Below are 18,965 nucleotides of genomic sequence, written 5' to 3'. Positions count from 1 at the left end.
TTGAACCATACTGTTTCTACTTTTGTTGTTTTTGTTTTTTGAGTTTTTCCCTTTTGTTCTGATTCTTCGTTCATGGCATAACTCATGCAGAAATATGTTTAATATATATCCTATATCAGATTGCTTTCTGTCTTGGGGAGGGAGGGAGGGGGGAAATTGAAACTAGAAATTTTATGGAAACAAATGTTGAGAACTATATCCGCATGTAAATGGAAAATAATAAAATGCTTTTATGATTTAAAAACAAAGGTGGTGCTTGAGTTTTGACTTAAAGGAGGTATGATCTCTGTGAGGCAGAAAGAGGATTTCAAGAATACAGGACAGCCAGTGAAAAGTCCTGGTACTTGGACATGGAATGTCCTGAGAGGCTAATTTGGAGGAAGGGGGACATAATGTCTAATGAGACTGAAAAGAAAAGGTCAGGACCAAGTTATGAAGGACTTTAAAAGCTAAACAGTTTATATTTTATCCTGCAGGCAATAGAAAGCCACTAGAGTTGATTGAGTAGGGGTCAAATCTGCCTTTAAGGAAAATTACTTTGGCAGCTGTGTGATGGAGAGGTAAAAAACTTGAGGCCGGGAGATGAATTAGACTTGAAGTATTCTAGTTTTAAAGTGATGACAGCCTGAACTGAGGTTGTAGCTGTGTGAGTGGAGAGAAGGGTCTGAATGTCAGATATTATGGGGATAGAAATACCAAGGTCTGGCAACTAACTGGCTGTGGGGAGAAAAAGAGTGAGGAGTTGAGAAACATACCAAAGTTATGAACCTGGGAGACTGAAAGGTTGTTGTCCACAGAAGTAGGGACATTTGGAAGAAGGGAGGTTTGTGGGGAAAGGTGAGTTTAGTTTTGAACATCTTGAGTTTGAGATGTCTGGGCTATCCAATTTGGAATGTTCACTAGGGAATAAGTAAAGTAGAATTGAAATTCATGGTTGAAATGGTCTTCATATATGTATCTTCTGTATAGTAAATGTCATAGATAGTTAAACCCATGGATGCTGATGAGGCTATGGGGGCAAAGGGGGAAAGAGGAGAATCTCAGAGAATAGTTAAGGGGTGTGATATGGTTGATGAGTGAGAAAAGGCATTCAGACATGTAGGAAATGAACCAGGAGTGGTCATAAAAACCCAGAGATGAGAGAAAATATATTGAAATGGAAAATGATCAACAGTGTCAAATGCAGCAAGAATGAAAACTGAGAAAAGCCCTTCAAATCTGGCAAGCTTGATGAGGTTAGGAGTTATACTGCAAAGGATTTCAGAGTGATCAAAAGGAAAGAGGAAGTTGAAAAAATGAGTGTGGTTAGCTTCTTCAATGAGTTTATCTAAGAAGGAAAGGAAATATAAGATAATAGTTTGTGAGAATGGTAGGGTCATTTGAAGTTTTTTGGTTTGTTTTTTAGGATGGAGGAGATTTGGGTATTGTTTTAAGGCAGGGATGGGTCTAGTAGATAGATTCAAGGGTAGAAGTGGTGATTGAGGATGAAATCTGCTGGAGAAGAGAGGAAGGGAGGAAATCAACTGCATATATAGGAGTTGGCCTTGGCAAAGAGAAAGGTCACACCTCTTTTTCAGAGCCTCGGGAAGGGAGGAGAGAGTGGGAGATGTTAATGATGGTTTTTAAGCTGAGGAATGACATGCAAATATTACTTTCCATTTTACTCCTTTCATCATGATATACCCATCTCCATCACATTTGCCAAAACCAGAATATCAGAATTGGCACTGTAGAAGCCATTTAAGGTAATGTACATCTGAATAATAATGTTGAGTCGTTTCAGTCATGTCCAACTCTTTTGGAGTGTCCTTGGCAAAGATGCTGGAGTAGTATGCCATTTTCTTCTCCAGGTAATTTTACAGATGAGAAAACTCAAGTAAACAGGGTTATGTGACTTGCCCAGGTTCACACAGTTAGTATGTGTCTGAGGCCAGATTTGAACTCAAGAAGATGAGACTTCCTGACTTCAGGCCAAACACTCTATCCACTGTGCCACCCAGCTGCTCTGAATAGTAACCTCTACAAGAAAAAGGTGTCAAACATATTGCCACATAGAACCGCCACAGTATTCTCCTATGGCCAGAATTAGAGTAAAATACAAATGAGAAATATTTAACAAAACAAAAATACAATAGACTATATCTAATCTTTATGTGTGGTTTTCTAAGTCAATATACAGCTGCAGGGATCCTTATGTACAGTTTAGTGGTCCTGTTTGTATTTGAGTTTGACACCACTGCTGGACAACTTACTCTACAAGTGGTGACCAAGACTTTGTTTGAAGACCTCTACTACAGAAAGGATCTCCTAAGAATCTCACACCACTTTTAGATAGTTCTCATTGTTAACAAGCTTTTCCTTATGTCAAGCTTCATATTAAAACATAATAGGGGCAGCTAGGTGGCGCAGTGGATAGAGCACCGGCCCTGGATTCAGGAGTACCTGAGTTCAAATCCAGCCTCAGACACTTAACACTTACTAGCTGTTTGACCCTGGCCAAGTCACTTAACCCCAATTGCCTCACTAAAAAACAACAACAACAAAAAACCCATAATAGAAGTTTCCCAGGCTTCTCCCTTTATGAGCTTAAAATTCCTTTGGCCATAACATCAGTATTCTAAAGTTATGAATTTGAGTGATAAAATATGGATGCACCTTCTTTCAAGGTGTTTCTCATTCCTTCCCCTCCTATGACAATTTTAAAGAGTCATTTGCTTATGATGAGGCTCCATCATTTTCAGTGTAAGGATGGCTTGGATGTGTACTTTTGTAATACAGTGGAGTTTGACCTGTAATTGCTGGCTCTATCACTTATTAGCCAAGTGACCTTGAGCAAAACACTCCCCATTTCTTACCTTCTGTTTTCTCATAAAATAGAGATAGTAATATGTGAACTACATACCTCAATCTTCAAGTGAAGAAATGCTTCAACATACCAATAGATCCATGATCCCAGACATGGACACTCCCTTCAAAAGAAATGTAGTATAGGGGGGAAAATGCATATTTAGAGTCAGAGGACTCTTCAAAAATCCTGATTCTGCCACACACCCATATGATCTTGGGTAAGTCATTTAAACTTCTCTAGGCCCATTTCTTCATCGGTATATATGGGAGATAGAATTTAGAAAGATTTTCCTAAGCTAAACTCATGACGTTTTAGGGTATGTTTTCAAATACATCACATTAGCTCTAAACTTAAGTTGGTTTGATTTTAAGTTCCAATATTTTTGGTGTTATACCACACCCTGTGCCCCTCCAGTGTATCCCATCATATCTCCATAAATGCTTCAAGGAATCCTCTTTTTCTCATAAAATTCTCTTCTAGTTCCCTCCCACCCAGACTTTCTCTATTTCTGAAGTCTTTCCTATGCTATGGATAACAAGTTCTCCTGGAGTAGAATCAGTGATGAGGAAGCTTCAGACATTTGGCACCAACTTTCCTCTGAGAATAATTATAAAGCCACGGAATCCTCCAATTAACAGGTCATCTGGGGTTAAACTCTGCCTTACATCCCCTCCTATCCACTCTACTCCCAATATAAACCAATGCATCAAAGATTAATGACAGTCAATCTTCAATTTTGTTTTTACCTCAGTATCCTTTGATGTACCATTGAGAATTTAAAGTCCCTATTTGAAAGTTCTTTCACACTAACCTAATCCCCTCTTTCTACAGTTCCAGTCCATTTCTTTTTGCTTCCAGTGAAGATGGAAAACATCTGGTCATCATCCTTTGTATAATAGTTTTTCAAAGATTAGGAAAGTTAAATGTTCCCCTTTCTCTCCAAGTCCATAAAGGAATACTGTGTGGTACATGAATCCCAATTCCTTTAACCTCTCATATACCTCATATTCCAAACTTCCTCTTATTTTTATTGTTCACCTGATTTCTGTTTACATTCAACCTTTCTCAAATTCAGACTTGAGAGAGCAACTATTCTCCCACATTAGCATATTTGTATCCATACTAAGTGTTTATAACAACTCAATATATCTTGAATAACAAGGACTTTTTGCTTTCCTCTTCCTCTCAGGGAAGATCTCTGAATTCTACCCTCTTAATTCCCTAAAGAATAGATTTGGTAGATCCTGAGCACAAAGGTACAATCAACATTACCTTTTTTTTTTTTTTAAGGCAACTGGGATCAAGTGATATGCTCAGCTTCACACAGTTAATAAGTGTCTGAGGTCATATTTGAACTCAGGTCTTCCTGACTACAGGGCAGATACTCCATCCACTGTACCACCTAGCTGTACCCAACATTCTTTACAGAGACCAAGAATTCATATTTGGTCACTCTAGGAGATAATCTCCTAACAGTATGAAATACATTCCCACAGTCGATCTAAGCTCCTTAAGAGGAGGGACTGTTTTCCATTTTATCTTTGTATTCCCAGTACTTAGTACAGTGCCTTGCACATGATAATGCTTCATAAGTGTTTATGGGATTAGACCAGATAACAAATTAATAGCCTTGTTTGGGACCAGTGGTTTCCATTCAGGATAGCACTTTTGCTGCAATAGGCAAAGGCAAAGGCAAGAAAGCTCATTTAAATAAAGGGTTCTTTGGAGTTTTGCTCTAGTAAGATGGAATTTGTTATTGACAACATCATCACATGTTGTTATGGAAGTGGAGGAATGCTGCCTCTACCAGAGGCAACCAAATGCAGTGAAGAAGTCCCTTCTAGTTTTCAAAGACCTACACGAATCCCTCTAAGAACAAGGTGATCCAGGAGAATTTTACCTTTCCCCATAACATCAGGTTGACCAAGGAAGAAAAGGCATGAAATTATTCAAAGCGAACAATATACAAATATTTAAAAGGAGAACATCAAATTCATGAAAGATTACTACATTAACAGTGAAAAACAATCATCATTCTGAGGACAGAACAAATAGGAACTAGTTATTTATACTCCAAGCTTCTTCAGGGTAGGCACATCTTAGTTAATATCCTAAATAATTTGGAACTATTATAGTAGACCCTTAGTTGTTGGATACCTAAATGAAAGAAATCACACTAGGATGGATTAGGTTTTAACCTTGGAAGAAACTTTCTTCCAGTGAAGTTAGTGAAGTAATAGAGTAGATTACAAAAGCAAAACTTTCATTAGTCAATTAATAAACACTGTTTCTATGTGCTCAGGAAACAAATTCTAAGAATAAAGCAATCCATATATACAAAGAGCTTCTAATCATATTTGTATAAAATTTTCACATTTTTCAAAGTGCTTTTTTATATTTCACTATAATTATTTCTGAGATGAGAAAGATAATCCAACATATATTAATTAACATGTCATATATTATAACAATATTATATTATTAAACTCCTACTTATCTACAAAGCAGAAGGAAAATAAGATAGAACTGGACTGGAAGCCAGGAGGCCTAGATCAAGTGCTGCCTTCACATATTAGAATATTAACTTTCACTTAGTGCTCTAAGCAGCTATTCTTAAAGACTGTAAATTGCAGAAAAGGTGCTGACTCTACATTGGTACTGAGAGTTTTCCTTATCCGGAATTCCTTATACCAATGAAATCATACATTTGGGCCCTATTCCTATGTGCAAGGCACTGAATACACAGAAACAAAAGAGTTGCTACCTTCAGGGAGCAAGATCGAACGGGGCAGGATATACCACATTCACAAGTGAGGATAATACAAAGAAAATGGAGGATGGGAGCATTAACCACCAGGTGTTGGGAGAAGCAGGGCAGGAATCAGCAAAGACTTCACTGAGGTAGGTGCCTGAATGGAGACTGGAAGAAAGACAAGAATTGTGAGGCAAAATGGAGAACTACTTGTGGGGATACACAGAGATGGATTTTCAAGTTCAGAGAACAGTTAATAGTTGAGTTTGGCTGGAACACAGAGTTCAAGAAGAGTAGTATGAAACAGAAAAGACCTTAGAACTCATCTAATCCAACCATCTCATTTTACAGATGAGCAATAGGGTGAAGTGCCAAAGGTCACACATCTAAGTGTCAGTGATAGGATTTGAATCCTAACTCTAAACCCTAACACTAAATTCCACATTCTTTCTTTCCATCACAGGAACCAGAATGTGGAGGGCCTTGGATGCTATGCCCTGGGCTTTGTATTTGATGCCTCCACACCCAACCAAACCCCCCCCCCCAAAAAAAAAACCCCAAAAAATCTACTGGAAGTTTTTGAATGGGAGAATGACATGGCAAGATCTGTGCCTTAGAGAAATTATTTTGGCAGCTGTGTGGAATATGGAATAGAGAGAGTAGAGACTCCAAGCAGGGAAACCAAGAAGGAGGCTATTATAGAAGTCCAGGGGCAAGAGGTGGTGGCTGAGTAGAAAAAAAGGAAAGGTGTAAAAATGTAGAGGTGACCTTGGTGAGTAGATTATGAGGGAAGACAGCAAAGGATGATTCCAATGTTATAAACCTCTAACTGGGAGGATGGTGGTGCTGTTGACAGAAATAGGGAAGTTTGGAGGACTGGCAGGTTGGAGAGTTGGAATACAAAGAGGGAAGATGAGGTATTTTTTGCTTAATTTGGACTTAATTGAATTTGAGAAGACTACAGGAAAACCAGAATAGACACCCAAATCACTGATAACTGACGAGTTCAGGAGAGATTATGGTTAAATAGAGATTTTGGAATCATCTGTGTAAAAATGATCTTTGAACCCATGGAAGCCAAGATCTTCTTGTGATTTGCCCAAGGGCACACAGTGATTTAACGTCAGTCATGACTATATTTCTGGCCTGTTTTTCTGAGTACAGCAGCCCCAGCCAGGTAGCTTTAAGTGTAGTCCTACTTTGGGGTGGAGTTGGAGGCAGCACAAGGTCAATCCAGCTAGTTAATAGCAAATCCTGGACTAGATTGTCCCCCAAATCCTAGCCAGATGTTCTTTTCCTTTCTCTCTGCCTCTATTTCCACATCTGAATTCTATTCCTGATCAGTGGATGAGAGTAGTAGCAGTGACATTTTTAATAGGCACATATAAAGGTTTTTTAATGATGGTAATAGGACCAGTACTTGTTACAAATAAATATTCCACTTCCAAGTGTAGTTCTAAGGATTAGAGAATAAATAGGACCACCAACTGTTCCCCTTCTCTTATTACTCATCAAAAACTAGGTACTATGAAGGCTGAAGAGGAACTGAACAAAAGACTACCAAATCTTTAATAGTTTTAAGACTCAAAAGATTGTTCAAAGGTTGGTCTATTTAACTGAAAAGCACTCATTCAGCAATTCTGCCAGATGTCAGTCTCATTCTCCTGGAGCAAAGCAAAAGACCTGTCAATAGCTCCACTGATCCTTTTATTAAAAACGAGTGGCAGGGGCAGCTAGGTGGTGCAGTGGATAGAGCACCGGCCCTGGGTTCAGGAGGACCTGAGTTGAAATCCGGACTCAGACACTTGACACTTAACTAGCTATGTGACCCTGGGCAAGTCACTTAACCCCAACTGCCTCTCCAAAAAAACCCAAACAAACAAAAAAAACCCAGTGGCACTAGATGTGCAGTTGGGTATACAGTGTCATTTCTCTTAGACAATTAGGTGTCACAGTGAATAGAGCACTGGTCTTGGAGTCAGGAAGACCTGAGTTCGAATTTAGCTTCACTTACTGTGTGACCTTAGGTGAAGCACTTAGTTTCTGTCTGCCTCTTCATCTCTAAAATGAGGACAATAATACTACCTACCTTGCAGGGTTGTTGCGAGAATAAAACGAGATATATGATACACTATATAAATGGTAGCTATTATTAATATAGTAACCATTTCCACAAATAGATCAGATGACTGGTTATTTTAGAAATACCTCCATTGTTTTTCATCTATATGATCCGTATGTACAAGTTCTTACCTACCTATACTGTTTAGAGAAACTGAACTAGTCATTTCTTGAATTTGGGAACTGATTTCTTCTTCCCTCTCCTCACAGTATCAGCCAATTGTCAGGTGGATTCCAAAGCATCCTCTGATGCTTAATGAGGAAAGAACTTTTTTTTTTAATGTGACTGAGCATTTAGGAGACTGCAGTCGCACAGGACAAAATCGCAAAGACATCAATCCCCACATTTTAAAGCAATATTAAATCCAGACTGGGAAGCAACAAGGTCACTTGGGGTAAAATTACTTTAGGTTTTAGAAAGAAGGATACTAGGCTAAGATATAACCTGCCTGAGGAAGTTTGCTAAGCTTCTGAAGGCAAGAAAACAGGCTTTAGTGACCTCCTTGTTTTTTTCACTCATTTTAAAAACATGTTTTGAAGCTTGAAATAAAAGAGGTTGATCAGCAAGGAGGCCATGGGTGTCAGCTGTTAAAAGAGGAAAACAAGAGAGATGGTTTCCATGTGATAGGGGACAGGAAACATGTAGGCTGGAGTTATTCTGTGCTGGGCTTCCTGCCATTTCAGAGAATAGCAGGGAATAGGTTGTGTACAGGGGTTGTGGTAAATACTTCCGGCCCTACACAGAGCACACTAAACAAAAATAAACCCACCCTATAGAGGTAGTGGGCTGGAAAAGAACAAAGAAAACAGCAAATGCAAGGTCATAGCTCACTGCCAATATAGAATTCTTAAAATCAATGCTTTCAACATTCAATACAATATTTGAGTCCCCATGCACAAAGCACCATAAAAATGCAAAACCAAGATCATAGGATTTGGAACTGAAAGCATCTAGTCTGGTTTCTCACTTAAAGACAAGCAACCTAAAGCCCAAGAGAGATGAAGTGAACTCTTCAATGCCACAGAGGTACTAAGTAGTAGCAGAGCCAAGATTTGAACCTAATCCAATTCTACAAACATTTAAGCACCTACTATGCTTGGCAGTCCTGACTCAAAATACAGTGCTCTTTCCACCATACGAGGTTGCCAGTGCATCTGAATTTGAAGATCAGTACAAGGTGACACTATACTCCAGGAAGAAAAGCGAACTTTAGTATTATGTTGATGTGCACCCAACCTAAAGAACTAAGTGTGGTGAAATTCCCACCCATTGGAATGGAAAAGACATGCTTCATTTTGAAAGCACTGTTAACCTTCTAAATCAGACACCACCCCCAACACACCTGCTGTTACTTCCAGAAATTAATCTAATTAGAAAGACCCAAGTAAATTCACAAAGCAATCATCTATAGATGACTTTATTTCAGTCTGCTCCTTGGGCTGAAGCATCTCAGAAGACATTCCTCCTTACATCCCCCACAAGGTGTTTTCCCCCAGTTCAGTTCCAAAGTGATTGCTGCAAAAACATGAAAGGCCAATTCAACACACATCTAAGTACTTACCTTGTGTAACATGGTTAGTAAACTAGGCACTAGGAATACAAAGAAACTAGATAGTTCCTGCCTTCAAGGAGCTTACATGCTATGGTAATAACATTAAAGTAACTATTGTAGATAAGGTAATCTGTTTTTGTTTTTTTGTTTTTGCAGGGCAATGAGGGTTAAGTGACTTGCCCAGGGTCACACAGCTAGTTAAGTGTCAAGTGTCTGAGGCTGGATTTGAACTCAGGGAGTCCTGAATCCAGGGCCAGTGCTTTATCCACTGCGCCACCTAGCTGCCCTTATATAAGGTAATCTGAGGTGTAAGAAAGCACTAATAGGTGTGGAGATCAGGAAAGGCTTTGTTAGAGGTGGCACCTGAGCTGAGCCTTGAAGCTGGAGCAGTCATAAGAAAGAGGTAGAGTTGGAGAGTGCATTTCAGGCATGAAGGACAGAAATGAAATGTGTTTGAGAAACATCGAGGCAATCAGTTTAGCTAGAATAAAGAATGCAACAAAAGGGAGGAATATGAAATGTCTGGAAAGGTGAGTTGAAGACATTGTGTGAGGGCTTTAAATGCAAGCTAAAGAGTTCACATTTTATCCCAGAGGAAATAAGGATCCATTAATTTCTGAGCAAGGAGTAATATGGTCAGGTCCATCTGGGCCTCGGCAGCTGTGAAAAGGCAGACTGGATTACGAGGCTATTGCAATAGCCCACTGAGAGGGAATAATGGTTTGAACTAGATTAGGGGCTTCGAGGGGACTGGAGACAGATTCAAGACATGTTGCAGAGTAGGTCAATTCCACATTAACAATAACTAACAGGGTACTAGGATGGTAGTGCCCAATAGATATTGGGAAGTTTAGAGAAGGGGTGAATTTAGGGAGGAGACAAGTTCCGTTTTGAGCACATGGATTCTGATAATGCTGGAGGGACACTCGGGGAGAGCTGTGGCAATTTGGTGTAGTAACAATAAGATCACTGAATTTGGAATCAAACTGAGATTTAATTCCAACTCTCCATTAACTACCTGTGTGACACCGAGTTTACCTCCTTGGGTCTCAGTTTCCTCATCTGTAAAACAGATGAATAAGATGACCTGAAATGTCCCATTCAGCCTTAAATCCTATGAACCTACGTACAGAAGGCAGTTGATAATTTTGGTATTGAAATCTTGGAGATCAGAGCTGCATACATAGATTGGGAGTCATCTGCATAAATACTTAAATCCAAGGAAGAGAGAAGAAAAGAGCCCAGAACAACCTTAAGGTTGTTCCTTAGGGGAACAACTTCCTTAAGGGAACCCTTAAGGGATACCCATATTTAGGAATAACGCGCACACCTAATATCATTTCTGTCAATCCTAAATTTTCAACCCATTAATCTCAGGTTTCAGTAGGAATACTATAGTACTAAATAAATAGTACTAAAAGCCATTTCTAAGGCACCCACTTTTATCCTATTTAGCCTTTATAAACAAGCCAGAGACATATGAAAACTATTTAACCACCCCATGGGCCTCTCAATCTTATTCTCAACATAGGCTCCCTAACACAACACATTCAAGTTTTAGAAGGGGAGCCTTCAGTATAGTCTTGCTTTTTCTGACAACTTAACTTAACCCTTGCATGGTGCAAGGGTAATATCTCTAAATAAGAATCAAGAGTCTTGGGTTCTGGTCCTGGCTCTTCTCAGTAATGTGGATAAGTCATTTTAACCCTCTGCCTCCAGTTTCCTCATTTATCAAAATGTGATACCACTCTTTTTACCTCAGAATCATGAGAGTCAGATTAGCATATGGAAGTACTTTTGGAAAGTGTAAAGCACCACAGAAACAATTCATACTTTTCTCCAATTTACATTTCACCACACTCTTTCAACACTGCCTACTTAGACCTGCATTTCACTTCCTACCACTTTTACCCACTCCCTTGGGTAAAGAACACTACCATTTAGCCAGTTCCATTTATGACAGACTGCTTTATGATAGGGTTTCCTGGGATGCATTCTGTCATAAAATCAGGGACTACCTGTACAAATTCTAAGAAGGGACTGTCTTCTCAAAGACGACAAGATTTCAGTTTTCCAAGGACGCTGGTACAACCTTTTACCAATTTCAATTTCATTTAATGAAAACCAGGAAGTTATAACGGGCTCAATATTCACTGCATATTGTCAGCCTATAAAAGCCTTTGCTATAGGCATTATATAAAGCAAAGGATTCCAATACCAAATCAAAATAAAGTCAAAACACAAAGCCCAGGGAGGACTAACAAGAAGTACTTTATTTAGAAGGCAAACAGGTTATTACAGTAAGGGGATGGCAGAGGTCATGGTGTTAAATGCTCATTACAAAGTATTTCAGAGAAAGGACAGCAGAGAATCTTCCCTGTGTTTCCCACCTCGAATTTCAAAATAAAATGTCTGCAGCAAGTTTTAAGTCTGAAGTATGAAAATCTGCTTGTCCTCAAGCTGATGTCATTTCTATCCGAGGAAACCATGAAGTGAAAACCTGAAAAACAGTAACAGAATGTAGGTAAATAGACATCCAATATTTTTAAAAAGTCTATTAGGGACTACAGATGATCTACCAAATCCTCTGCTCTAAACTCAAAATCCCAAAAGATAAAAGACAAGCCCTATTATCTCAATTATGGGCGGTAGATGTAATTCAACACTGGTGTACAAACTGTTTCCATCGGTATATGGAAGCAGTCTGCAGGAAAGGAAGGTACCAAAAATATGAATCCCAAACGCAAGGAAACCCCACTTACAGTAGGGGAAGCCACAGTTTACCAATCAAGAGACAGACGCTTCAATGTTGAACTTACCAGTAACTAGTTATGCAACCCTGTCCAAAGTAATTTACTTTAAATGTATCTAATCCGATCCTTACAACAGCCCTGTGAGTTAGGTGCTACTATTATTCCCATTTTACTGATTAAACTGAAGCTAAGAGAGAATGGGTGACTTAATCAGGTTCATACAGCTATTTGTCAGAGGCAGGATTTGAACTCGGGTCTTCCTGACTCCAAGTCCAATACACTATCCACTGTGCCACCTAGCTGTTAGTATTTTAAAATTCCTGAAGTTTCTTCCAACCCCTACAATTTTCAGATTCTAAAGCATAGTATCTTTTCTTTCATTCTAGATTTGGGGTTGGTGAACAAAGTAAGGTGAAGCACTCAAACCAAAGGGAGGAGTTCACAAACGAGTCAATATACAGAAAGGACAAAGGACATGTGTGTGTGTGTGTGTAGGGGTCGGGGGAGGGTTTAATAAGGGTGTTTTGTTTGAGGGGGATTAAAAAAAAGCAAAAAGGAGAATATGCCTGAAGTAAAAAGGCTAACTGTTACTGGAGTGATGAGACCAGAAGGGATCAGAAGGCTAATAGGTTGTTGGAATCTCACATGTAGTTCAGGGTTCTGCTGTCCTGAGTAAATAGCTAAACAAGTCACAGAAGAGAAAAGATGACCTGATCTTACATATGGGGTTAGGGGATCTATAGGGTGTAAGGACTGGAATGACGCCACCTGCTGGAGACTTACTGTAGAAAAGTTCCGCCATGAAAGGAAGGTCTTTGAGGGCAAGAACATGCGTCTTTTCTTTGGCGTCAGGAAGTGATGTTTGCTAGTGGGAGGAAGAAGGAAGAGCTGGGCGCTCTGACTCGCTCTCTTTCCTGAGAACTCCAGCGGAGAAGGGAGCTAGAAATGCACTCTCCCTTTAATAGATAGTAATCTAGGCCTTTCTCTTTCTCTTTACCAAATTTTTATTCTCCTTAATAAATGCTTAAAAGCCTAACTCTTGCTAAAGCTTATAAATTATTGGCAACCACTCATTAGATATTTTAGACAGACTAGCTAGAATTTTAGCCTTAACAAGGGTCAGAGCTCAGAGATAAGATTTCATCATTTTCTTGATTGTGCTTCTTTTGAATCAAGTCACTAAAAATGGTTTTTATTAAAATACACAAGTGTGGAACATTCCTGTGACAAAAGGGAGGAAGAATCAGAAGGGGAGTAGCATGAAGGTAACTGCCCACACAACCTTTACACCATCTGGTGCCAGTTATCAACAACCTAACAAATACACAATAATCTCAACAACTAGCCCATTTAACTTATGATAACTTATTCAAGTTATATCCTGTCCAATGCAAACTGAACCCAAATTGAATGTAAATTCACCAACACTGGCCATTTCCCTGTTTCTTTGTAAGTGGTAATTAATTAATAGGACTAGACTGATGAGGGTATTTCAGTCAAAGGGAAAATACTCAACAAATTTAGAGGAACAGAATAAAAATACAGTTTAGAACATATGGTGAGTTTGTCATTCTTCAAAATGAAGTTCTATAAAATATCCTACATTCAGTGATAGAAGGCGGTGAGAAATGTCCCTTGCTGAATGGCATGCTTCAATGCGGCCTACAAAGGCAAAACTGACTCAGGGGACAAAGAATCTCATTGATGACAATTTTTTTAGAAATGAATAAAACTCCTGCCCATTTCCTTTTTTGAGGTAAAAACCATTTTCCAAAGTGATGCCATGAAAGCAGAGGTGGTGACAACTCCTGAAAAGTTAAACCAATAAAAATGAACTCAGTGTAATAGCACAAGAGAATAAGAATGAATGACAAGTTGTGAACCTGACTGATAAAATTTCCCTCCTCTAATGCTGAGAAATACAAAATAGAGTTACCTGTAGAGGAAAAAAAAATCAGTGATTGGATCAGTATTTTAATAAGCTTAGAGCAATCTATGACAATGTATAAAGAATTACTTTCTACACAAATATAATACAAGGCTTCACAAATTCATTTCTATTTGGAACTTTTATTCTTTTCCACAGTGAACTCTAGAGAGACAGTTATTACCAAAGAAATTTTCACCCAAAAACTCCTTTGAAATCTGTCAGAATGAGGTTTTCATCCTGGATCCAACCTGGATCCAATCAATAAAAATAAATTGCAAAAAAAAAAAAAAAAAAAGCAAAACTGGTCAATATGAAAAAGTAATTTAACCTCTCTGAGCCTTAGCTTACTCAAATTTAAGATGAAAGTGTTGGGCAGCAAGATCTAAGGTCCATTCCAGTCCTAAATCATATGATTCTATGACCTCAGTTTTGCCATTTATAAAAGAGTAACAAGCTTAACATTTGCCATCTAACTCATAGGACTAAAATGAATGATTATAGCTTTTCATTACTCTTTGATGAAAAAAAAATGCTCAAAATTAATATGAAACAGATATTTGTCACAAAGAATCACCAATGATCATTTGTTATGTTGATGCATTACATGTTACATACATATTAGATTGATTTACTTATGCTGTAAAAATGCTCCCTTATTTTTGTCCAATCCCAATGAGGAAATCACTGGAACACAGGAATATAAGTAAAAAGTATGAATGAGACTAAATGACTGTATGAAAAAGCATGCATCCTTCAAACACAGTAGAGAAACCAAACCTCAAACACAATGGTAAAACTTACATTAGAATAAGATTTTTATAGCTAAAGCTAACTTGGAGATTACCTGCCTAGTCCCCCTCATTTTACAGATGAAGAAATAGAGATCCAGAGAAATTATATGACCCTAGTTCAAGGTCACACAGCCACTAATTCAACCCTTTCATTTCAAAGATAAGGAAACTGAGGCCCAGGGAAGTCAAGATCATACAGGCAGTGACATTGAAGTTCATACACACACACACACACACACACACACACACACACACACACACACACACACACACAAATATATATTTGACAAATTCTTGTACAAATCTCTAACATAAAAGTTTTATGTTAAACTACAATCAAAGGATAGGATTTTCAGTAGGAAAGAGGAGAAAATGTTTTCCTAGTAATTATTCTAAATTATCTCAAGAATATTTAGTTACAAAGACAAGTAAGGAATTAACTTCACCTCTTAAATAAGTAGAAGCCATGTGGGAAAAGGAACACTATGGTATACTCCTAAGTGTCATTCTACTTTAAAACAGAAGGACTGGGTTCAAACCCCACCATTGTTCCTTACTAGTTATATGACTAAATGCTCTAGTCACGTTACACTCAAAGCCTCAAGTTCCTCCTCATCTAAAAAAAATAGTGATAAGACCTATAGTCCCTACTACTTCACAGGACTGTTGTGAATCTCAAATGAGATAACATATAAAGTGTTTTGCCAACTCTATACATTGGGAGTATTACTTGATATTATATAGATTAAACATGAATCTAAGCTCCCTGAAGGCAGGGGTGATTTCATTCTAATACATTCTATTACCAGTGCCTAGCACAAACTTGGCACTTAATGCTTGTTGATCAATATTATTATGGGTACTGGTGGTAAAAAGTTATCATCGATGGCAATTAAGTCCAGAACACAAAAGGTACTTTTGGATCTCAATATAGAAATAAAGGAAAGAGCTATACTACAAGAGTCTGGACCTGATGATCTCTGAAGCACCACCCAATTCTCTAAAGACTCTATGAGAAAGGGAAGAATTTATGACCAAAGATGAGATAGAAAACATTATGAAATGCAGAGTGGATCATTTTGACTACATTAAATTAAAAAGGTTTTACACAAACAAAATCAATGCAAACGAGATTAGAAGGAAAGCAGAGGGGCAGATAGGTGGCTCAGTGGATAAAACTACCAGCCCTGGATTCAGGAGGACCTGAGTTCAAATCTGGCCTCAGACACTTGACACTTACTAGCTGTGTGATCCTGGGCAAGTCACTTAACCCTCATTGCCCCGCAAAAAAATACAGATTATGCACTGTTGGTAGAGCTGTGAACTGATCCAACCATTTTGGAGAACAATTCAGAACCATGCCCAAAAGGCTTTAAAACTGTGCATTACCCTTTGACCCAGCAATACCACTACTAGGTCTATATCCCAAAGAGATCATAAAAAAGGGAAAAGGACCCATATGTACAAAAATATTCATAGTTGCTCTTTTTGTAGTGGCAAAGAATTGGAAATTGAGGAGATGCCCATCAACTGGGGAATGGCTAAACCAGCTGTAATATATGAATGTAATGGAATACTATTGTGCTCTAAGAAATGATAAGCAGATGGATTTCAGAAAAACCGAGACTTACATGAATTGATGCTGAGTGAAATGAGCAGAACCAAGAGAACACTGTACAAAGTATCAACAACACTGTGATAATCAACTGTGATAGACTTAACTCTTCTCAGCAATACAGTGATCCAAGACAATGCCAAAAAGGCTTATGGTGGAAAATGCTCTCCACATTCAGAAAAACTATGAAGTCTGGATGCTGACTGAAGCATACTATTTCCATTTTTGTTATTGCTTTTTTGGTTATTGTTCTTGTTTATTTTTTCTTGAGTTTTTTTTCCCTTTTGTTCTGATTAATGTGGAAATAGGTTTAACATGATGTTAATGTATCACCTATATTAAATTGCTTGCTGGCCTTGGGAAGGGGGAGGGAAGGAGAAAAAATTGGAACTCAAAAAATAACTGCATGTAATTGAGAAAAAATTTAAATTAAAAAAAAAAAAAAAACTCTGAGGGCAGGTAGGTGGCAATGAATAGAGTATCAGCCCTTGAGTCAGGAGGACCCAATTTCAAATCCAGCCTGACACTTGATACTTGACAAATCACATAACCCCCCCCCCCCAAGCCTCTATGGGCCCTGGGTTCAGGAATTTGATTCTTTTTTTTTTAATCGTCTATACTATATACTTTTTTCTATTTATTCTATATACTTTACATATACTATGCTTATATATACTATGTTTATTCTATATGCTTTATTATTTAAAAACAATCTTATAAAGGATCCATGACACATACAAAAAAAAAAAGCTAAGAAACCTGCTCTGTGGCTCAGACACACTATTATTCTACTTTTAATGAAATATGAAGCTGAACTGTTATTTCAAAAATGACCCCTTTTCTTGGTCCTTACTCTACACTGCCCACATGTGGACAAGGCAACTGTTTTCATTCAAAGCCTCTTGCATCTCTGCTGCCCTCCCTTGACTAGAAGGAAACAAAGTTTTGTTGATCAAAATGCCTAGTTTCTTGCCCCGCACTTCAAGTTCTTGCACTTCACAGCAATGAGAAATGAACATGCCACTAGATGGCAGAAGAGTATAAAGAATAGCAGCCCATTCCTACTCATGCTATTTTCTCATTGGTGAACTCAAAAAAGCCAACAGCAGTAGGTGGTTCAGCTCATTCTCTGCAGCCAGCCCTTCTCCTGGGCAGCAATTAAGCACTCTAAATTTAAAAATATCTTTTAAAAATATGCAATTATACATATGAGAAGGTGCAATCACAGAAATCAGAAGGAGGTAAAGAGTGAATTACGGACGAACTGATATTGATGATTGTTAGTATATTTTTATTGTTAAAGTGCTCACAACTTAAAAGGGAAAATATATAGGAATATATGAGTGGGCTCTTCCTAGCAGAACTAAGTCATAGGATCATAAGGACATAGACTGAGAATTCTAAAGGATCTTATTAAAGAGATGAGGAAACTGAGGCCTAACAAAGTTAAATGCCTACATTAAGGTCACAGCCTCAGGACTACAACCCTAAGGCCTTTTCCACTTCAAGTCCTTTGTAGCACTTATATAGAGGCAGGGGGGAAAACACTGGGACTGGAGACAAGAGGAGGTTTGGAAGTTTCTCTGGAGAATGAAATAAGGAATCCATTAAGGAAATAAAAGGATTGCCTTACTGTAGGAAGAGTCCTGTTGAAGTTGAGACTTTTTCTAGCTTCATTCAACAATATGTGAAGTAGGAGATGGAGATATGGGAATAATTAGGGCTAGGGTTTGGCAGGGGATGAGTGGGTGGTAGAACAGCTGGGTAAGAGATTTGGGAATATGGAGTTGAATTGTTTAGAAGTAAAAATTCCGGGGGCAGCTAGGTGGCACAGTGGATAGAGCACCAGTCCTGGATTCAGGAGGACCTGAGTTCAAATCCGGCCTCAGACACTTAATACTTACTAGCTGTGTGACCCTGGGCAAGTCACTTAACCCCAATTGCCTCACACCAAAAAAAAAAAAAAGAAGAAGAAGTAAAAGTTCCACACTGGGAAGACAGACAGACAAGCCAAAGCAGACCTAATGGCTACAGAAACTACTGTGATGTGGAGAGGTTGGAAGTCACCAAGAGAGCAAAGAATAGATTTAGGAGGTGAGGCATAAGATGAGATGAAATGATAGGTTATGGTCAGAGGAACATTAGCATTTTTGATTAAGTAAAAGGAACACTTGTGGCTAATGGTGAAATCCAAGTTGTTATCATTCTGATTTCAGTGATTGAGTGGAGAAGTGGGTCATGGGATTTAAAGAATTTGAGGAACTGGAAGAGTAGGGTGTTTGAAGAGCATCAAGATATTGAAGTGCCCTAAAATAAGGGTAAGAGAGAGTCAGGAGAGAAACACAGTGAAGCTGAATGAATGACTTGGGGACGAGTAGATAATAGCCACCACCATCTGTATATGGGGAGAATGGAATAGAGTGAACTAGAAATGAAAAGGAAGTGAGACTACTAAGTGCTATCAGCAAAGGGAAAACATGGAAGTGGCAGTGGTAAGCAAGGAATATTCTGATTTCCTTTCCAAGGCCAATGTGTTATGGGGTTTGAGTAAAGATACATTTGGGGCTAGAAAGAATGACTACGAATGCAGGGTCAACTGGGC

At 38.5% G+C, this 18,965-nt stretch overlaps 1 protein-coding gene across 1 annotated transcript in view; it reads right to left on the bottom strand.

The window, feature by feature from the left end:
* Positions 1-11,526: 11,526 nt before the first annotated feature.
* Positions 11,527-18,965, bottom strand: part of DAD1 (defender against cell death 1) — a 39,363-nt gene continuing 31,924 nt past the window's right edge. The window contains exon 3 of the mRNA XM_043983388.1: positions 11,527-11,774. The gene's annotated coding sequence lies outside the window, so the exon portion shown is untranslated. The remainder of the gene's footprint in view (positions 11,775-18,965) is intronic.

Source organism: Dromiciops gliroides, chromosome 2, assembly GCF_019393635.1.
Source record: "Dromiciops gliroides isolate mDroGli1 chromosome 2, mDroGli1.pri, whole genome shotgun sequence".
In the NCBI taxonomy this organism is placed as follows: domain Eukaryota; kingdom Metazoa; phylum Chordata; class Mammalia; order Microbiotheria; family Microbiotheriidae; genus Dromiciops; species Dromiciops gliroides.
Note: the sequence above shows the minus strand (reverse complement) of the source record. Positions and strands in the feature narration are given on the sequence as shown.